The sequence below is a fragment of the Zootoca vivipara genome, chromosome 9 (assembly GCF_965207765.1).
Source record: "Zootoca vivipara chromosome 9, rZooViv2.hap1.1, whole genome shotgun sequence".
NCBI classification, from domain to species: domain Eukaryota; kingdom Metazoa; phylum Chordata; class Lepidosauria; order Squamata; family Lacertidae; genus Zootoca; species Zootoca vivipara.
Genome location: NC_142592.1, coordinates 18,701,437 through 18,708,965, shown reverse-complemented (window position 1 = coordinate 18,708,965; position 7,529 = coordinate 18,701,437). Strand labels below are relative to the sequence as shown.

Genomic DNA, 7,529 nt, shown 5'->3' with positions numbered 1-7,529 from the left:
TAGCGGAAGCAAGCAGGTTTCTGCAGCAGGCAGCATGGCTGCAAATACTGCATCATATTCCCCCCAAAAAGCCCCTTTAAAGTCCTCGTCGTCGTCTGCTGCTGCTGCTACCACCACCTTCCTTCCCTCCCTCACCCTCCCCTTTCTAGCGGAAAGAACTACACTCCCCATGATGCTTTGTGGGTCTCTCCCTGGGGTTCCAGATGCTGCTCCTGCTGCTAACAAGCTTGTCTGCGTGTGGGCGGACCTCCCTGGAGACGGATAGAGGGGCGGTGTCTCAGTTCCTAAGACCATCGGAAATAGGCGACCCCTGTGAAAGGGTCGCTTGACCCCCCCCCCAGGGGTCGTGAACCACAGGTTGAGAACCGCTGTCCTAATGTAACACTAATGTCTCAACAAATGAAACTGATCTGTAGAAAATGTAACTTAAAAAAAGAGACATTGTAAAACAAGAAATAATATATATATATATATATATATATATATATATATATATATATATATATATAGTGCATGCCTCATAGCTTTATGTTTCAGTCTGAGTCCAAATTCAGACTAACAACAGTCTCCTCCTCCTTTTTTCCCCTCTCTCTCCTACACACACAAAATGCAGAACACTGGTTAGTCTCAGATGAAGTTAAACCCTTTTGTTCAGTCCCTGAAAACACTTTAAACTGAACCTGACCTCTTCACAATAACTGAATTGTGTTGTGGGCCCAGCTACAGATTCGTCCTGGCCTTGTGATTCTTTAGGGTAGTAGGTATGTACCCCACCAATTCCAGACCTTCCAGGTGTCCCTATTTTCCGGTGACAGTCCTGGATTTACAGAAGCCGTCCCAGTTTCTGATTTGATCCCAGGATGTCTCGATTTTCCATGGGACATCCCTATTGTCATCGGCAAAATGTTGGAGGGTATGGAGTCATGCGACCCTCGAAACAAGGAGATACTTTAGAAGACATCTGAATGTAGCCTTGTATAGGGAAGTTTTTTAATGTTTAATGTTTTATTATGTTTTTATATGTTTTTATAAGCCACCCAGAGTGGCTGGTGCAACCTAGTCAGATAGGTGGGGTATAAATAATAAAATAATAATTAAAATAGTTGTTGTTATGATTATTATGGTTTTATTATTATCATTATTATTATTATTATTATCATCATCATCATTATCATCATCATCATCATCATTATTATCATTATTATTTCCATTAGAGAAATGTTGGAGGGTATGCAATCCACAAAACCCCACCAACACAACTGGACCACAAGCGATGTTCCACCAAAATCTTACAATGGAACAAATGACTATTCTTAGGCTGATCAATATGTTTCTGCTGGCAAGCTGTGTAAACAGCAAAACAAACACAATATTGCAGCCTCAACAATACATCAAAGTGGGAATGCCTTGTAAACACTGCTCTTCCTCTTGCCCTAATGATCCTCAAGAGGGCCACTAATTGGATAGGTTTTGGCATAAGGCTCCTTGCAGACTTTTTTGCATTCAATAGGAGCTAGGGAGAAAAATAAAGCGGCACTCACCTCTGTGTAACTGTGCATAGGATTGGCTGCCACTGTTTATCCTGCTGGAGGAAATGGTGGAAGGCCTTGGCTTCTGGTTATTGTATGGCGGGGCTGCCTTTGAAAAGTGCTTGGAAACCTAATTGGTTTAAAATGCAGCTACCAGGATGCCAACCAAGGCAAGACATAAGGAGTGTATAATGCAGGCTTTATAACATCATCACAGACTTCCATTCAGTCTCCAGGTCCAATGGAAAGCGGTGGTTTTGACCTTCCAAGGTCACACGGTCTGCACTTGGGAAAGGTTAAGGATCACCTTTCCCCCTCTGAAACAACCCACACATTAAAATGTTTCTTGGGCTCCCTGTGTTAGCTCTTAAATAATGCCAATGGAGTCTAGAGAGAAAGGAAATCCTGATAACACTTTTCTGAACAAACTGAACACAACAGAATACTTTATAGAACAGGAGAAGAAAGAAACGGAAGGATTTTTGTGTTTATGGGGCAAAGCTTGAACATAAGCAGGGTTAGATATACAACCAACATCCTAGAGAAAACTCCCTCCAAACTCCCTCCGACCTACACAGAGCATATCACATATATAATAAAAGGCAAGGTAAAAGGTAAATTACCCCTGGGAGGTTAAGACCGGTCAAAGGAGACTCTGGGGTGTGGTGCTCATCTCACTTTCAGGCCGAGGGAGCCGGTGGTTTGTTCACAGACAGCTTTCCGGGTCATGTGGCCAGCATGACTAAACTGCTTCTGGCGCAATGGAAGCCAGAGCTCATGGAAACACCATTTACCTTCCTGCTGCAGCAGTACCTATTTATCTACTTGCACTGGCGTGCTTTCGAACTGCTAGGTTGGCAGGACAGAGCAATGGGAGCTCACCCCGGCCGTCGTGGAGATTCGAACCACCAACCTTCCGGTCGGCAAGCCCAAAAGGCTCAGTGGTTTAGAGACCACAGAGCCACCTGTATCCCTATCACATATAACCACCCTGATGCCATTGTGAGTACGAATAATCATGTACCCACATTAAAAAGAACATCTAGAGGGGGCCAAGGTTGCCCATGAAGAAATGTTCCCTACCCTTGTGCTATTGCGCCCAGTGATATGATGCTGAACCATTCAGGTTATTTAGAATCATAGAATCATAGAGTTGGAAGGGACCCAAGGGTCATATAATCCAAGAATAAGAATAAGAATAAGAATTTTACTACAGTATTTATATCCCACTCACCTGATTGCCTTTCCCCAGTCACTCCAGTGCAGGAATCTAACCTAAAGCATCCATGGCTCTGCTTAAAAACCTGCAAGGAATGAGTGTCCACAACATCCCGAAGAAGACTGTTCCACTGTTGAACAGCTCTTACGTTCAGAAGGCTCTTCCTGATGTTTCGTCTGAATCTCCTTCCTTGTGCATCAGTTGCTGGGTCCTAAAGTTTTGATGCATAAAACTGGTCTCTTGTCTCATGTCCGTTGGTCTACCTTAACTCTCATCTCAAAATAATTTTGATGCCTTTCACACATCCAGTCCTAAAGAAAATAATGGCAAGCCCTACTATTAACATGAAATTGATCGCCGAGTAGATATGCTTAGGAATTCAGCCTTTGATGGTTTTTATAGGACTTAGCTAACACATGCCCCTCAGGGCAATGATTAAAACAAAACAAAAAACTTGTGGAATTTGGGAAGTCTAAAGGTCTGATTAGATAACCTTATGTTCTCCCCCCCCCCATATATTTTTTTTAAGCTCAGGAAGAGCAAACAGAGTGGCAGACACAGGTGTGCTTTCCATGGTGCCTGAAGCTCAAATCAAATAAACCCTGTTCCTGGTCTTCACAGCAGCCACAGAAGTGAGACAAACTCGAGGGACTAGGCCTATAATGCGAAATGGAACTGGAGAAAAGCGCATACATAATCAACCATGCTGTCTCTGAGGCACATCCCCTCTTCTTCTCCTGGGGTGGCAAAACTGCAAATAAAGCAGCAACCTGCGAACAAAGAAAAAGAAATGTGCATTTCTGATAAGCAAAAAATCTGCCTTGGGGAACTGCAAAGGCTTGCTGCTTGTTTTGGGGAGCAGACTGGTGCTCTTTCAAGGCAAAGAATTGCCTCTTTGTAGGCGAATTTATTCAGCCTGCATTTCACAGTGGACTGACCTGATCGGACGCTGCCAAACTTTCTTGAAGATCGGAATGCAACTCCTGGACAGATTACGCGGGTCTCCAAATTTTTGCAAGAAGTACACACAAAAATACGTGTGGTTTTTTTTTTTTACATATACGTATGTAAATACGTATACAAAATGCTTACTTTAAACATGACTGCACTGAAAATCATTGAAAGGTGCCATTTGGCATTTGAGAAGCGCAGATTTCATAATAAAGCGTGGTGCCAAAATTTGTGCACGCTTTCAAGAACTTTGAAACGGAATGACTCAGGCCTATGTTTCAGTCAGGGCCGCCCAAGACATTTGGGCAACCAAGGCTAGGTCAGAAAGGGGAGAGAATATCTACATCAGGAACTAGGTAAGTGGAATCAAATCAACTTTACCCAATGGCTGTATTGGGAATCAAAGGTATGACAGAGTAAAGGGGCCTATACTGAATCATGCCCAGCAGACCCCACTGTTTCCTTCCTAGAGCTGAGAGAAGACCTATTTGCTGAGAGGCTGCTGCAGAGGTGACATTGTAGGGGGCTGCTAAGGAGGCGGCAGATCCAGCCTCTAAGGAGCTTGTGGTGTGGTGACAATTGGCAATGTGTTCCTTGGAGGCTGAACCTGCTCATAGCTGTCAAGTTTTCCCTTTTCTTGCAAGGAAGCCTATTCAGCATAAGGGAATTTCCCTTAAAAAAGGGAGAACTTGACAGCTATGGACCTGCTGCCCCTATGAATCCTGCTGCCTGAGGTGGTCACCTGACCTTGCCTCATGGTTGGGCCCGCTCTGGATTCTATACCAGTGAGACTTAAATGGACTGAGTTAAGCTGCATAGCCCATCCTTACTCTCTTCTGAACCATCAATGTCACATTCCAATAATAATTTAATAATAATAATTTATTATTTATACCCCGCCCATCTGGCTGGGTTTCCCCAGCCACTCTGGGTGGCTTCCAACAGAAAATAAAACACAGTAACCTATTAAACATTAAAAGCCTCCCTAAACAGGGCTGCCTTCAGATGTCTTCTAAAAGTCTGGTAGTTGTTTTCCTCTTTGACATCTGTTGGGAGGGCGTTCCACAGGGCAGGCGCCACCACCGAGAAGGCCCTCTGCCTAGTTCCCTGCAACTTGGCTTCTCGCAACGAGGGAACCGCTAGAAAACCCTCGGTGCTGGACCTCAGTGTCCGGGCAGAATGATGGAGGTGGAGACGCTCCTTCAGGTATACTGAGCTGAGGCCATTTAGGGCCACTTCCAATACTTGGAAGTGATGTATGTTTCCCCCCTCTAAATTATAAAACATTGCAGGTCTCCGTCCGTAGCTCCCGCCCAGAGCACTCTGCACAGAGCAACTGGGGCTACTCCCTCCTACGCCTTTTAAAAAGCCCAAATCCTGCTGATTGACTGTTTGGCAGGGGAAAGGTAAGCAGGAACAGGGAAGGAATCCAATGCTGCCGTCTCCTCCCAAACAGATGATAAGTGGGGAGTTTTAAAAGAGCAATTTATGCCCAGCCTCAGCTACTGAGTCAAGAGAAAAAATGTGCAGTTTCCACCAGCTAAGGATACACGCAGAGAAGTTTGCTGATAGTCTGTGACTAGATTAGGATGTGGGTGTTTGTAACCACTGGCAGAAAGTGGTCAGATTCATCTGGTCGTAGGCATTCCTTAAACAAGTGGCTCTTAGCTACAGATTCCTTCTTGGGCCTTCAGTGTGCACATGGAATTTTATTATGTACTTTTAAAATATTTATTCAGCAGCACAGTGCTGTATATTAAAAAAAAATCCCCTCTCCACCTCTATTTTCACTTCCCCATTCATTTTAATGGAGAGGGTGAGCAGATTATTGGACAAACTTAGAAATGAATTAAAATACATAGACCCCTGTAGAAGCAGCATTTTATGTCTATTTTTTGTGGTAGTAGAACTACATCTCACTGTTGTCAGGTTTTGTTTACCCATTGGTTTTAAATGTTTTTTTTCTCCTAAAGGTAAAGGGTAAAGGGCCCCCTGACCATCAGGTCCAGTCATGTCCGACTCTGGGGTTGCGGCGCTCATCTCGCTCTATAGGCCGAGGGAGCCGGCGTTTGTCCGCAGACAGCTTCCAGGTCATGTGGCCAGCATGACTAAGCCGCTTCTGGCGAACCAGAGCAGCGCACGGAAACGCCGTTTATCTTCCCGCCGGAGCAGTCCCTATTTATCTACTTGCACTTTGATGTGCTTTCGAACTGCTAGGTGGGCAGGAGCAGGGACCGAGCAATGGGAGCTCACCCCGTTGCAGGGATTTGAACCACCGACCTTCTGATCAGCAAGCCCTAGACTCTGTGGTTTAACCCACAGCGCCACCTGGGTACCTCTTTTTTCCCCTCTACTTCCTTGAAATATTGGCTATGTTTGCAAAGCAGCCTAAATTTATTTGAATGTATAAATGAAAATTGCAGGTCACAATTGTTAATGGTTGATATATGTACTTCTGTCCTGTACATTCAGAAATGACAGTACTGTAAAGTATTTATATTTTAAAAAAGAGCAAATTAAAAGATAATTAATTAACTATATTCTGGTGAGGACAGAGACTTTTCATATTGCAAATCCAAGTATATCAGGACAAGTACAATTAAGCAGACTGCTATTTGCTTTAACACTGTCTCTTTTGCATGTATAAAGTTTTTAGTTAAAACCTAACAAGATCAGAATGTTATAAGAGTTAACTCTTATAACAAGAATATATGTCATTTTCCATAGCAATATGGAATTTGAAGAATTTGAGGTAACTTGTAACCTCACTTCCCCTTTACCAACACAAATCATTCTAATAATGCTGTTACAGGATTAGTGGTTGAGTTGGATCGTGGGTCCCAACCAAACCTGCAATTTTATATATGTAAGATTGTAGCTTGTAGTAGAAGAGACTGTTGAAGAGATGAGACTAGTTTCTTTAAGTTAATGGCCTGTAAGCACCCTATTTATATGGTAAACGCATATGTGTTGTCAGTAGAGACACCTGATTGGAAGGGGTAAGCTACTTGGTTGGATGGAATGTCATCCTAGGGGTCAATATGCAAGGGAGCTAGCTTTTATTTTAGTCTGGGCTGAAGCTGGGAACTGGAAAAGGGTCACAGAGGTTTGTTTTATATCAGGCATGTCCAACAGGTAGATCGTGATCTACCGGTAGATCACTGGACGTCTGTAGTAGATCACTGGTAGATCAGTGGCTCCCCCCAAAGAAGCTAGAAAACTTGGGCTGCCCTAAAAGAAGAGTTCAACATCTTTGCCCTGCACCCCTAAAATGACCTGAACCACAAAAAACAGGGCTTTCCTTCCAAATAAAAAAGCTAAACATTGCTTTCTTCCCTAAAGAAGCTCAACAACAAAACAGGGCTTTCCTTCTTAAAAAAAAAAGCTCAACAACTTTGACCTGAACCCCAAAAAGGAGGGTAGATCACTTCCAGTTTTTAACTCTGTGAGTAGATCGCTGTCTCTTGGAAGTTGTCCACCCCTGTTTTATATGGTGGTAGTAGTAGTAGTAGTAGTAGTAGTAGTAATGATAATAATAATAATAATAATAATAATAATAATAATAATAATAATTTATTTATACTCCACCCATCTGGCTGGGTTTCCCCAGCCACTCTGGGTGGCTTCCAACAGAACATTAAAATACAATAATCTATTAAACATTAAAAGCTTCCCTAAACAGGGCTGCCTTCAGATGTCTTCTAAAAGTCTGGTAGTTTCTCTTTGACATCTGGTGAGAGGGCGTTCCACAGGGCAGGTGCCACTACCGAGAAGGCCCTCTGCCTGGTTCCCTGTAATTTGGCTTCTCGCAGCGAGGGAAGTGGCAGAAG

General features: G+C 43.4%; 1 long non-coding RNA gene across 1 annotated transcript; it reads left to right on the top strand.

Moving 5' to 3' along the window:
* Nucleotides 1-3,286: 3,286 nt before the first annotated feature.
* On the top strand, nucleotides 3,287-6,239 carry LOC148684555 (uncharacterized). Its single transcript, XR_015945834.1, has 2 exons — nucleotides 3,287-4,055; nucleotides 5,673-6,239. It is a non-coding gene; the product is annotated as an uncharacterized LOC148684555 (long non-coding RNA).
* Nucleotides 6,240-7,529: the final 1,290 nt, after the last annotated feature.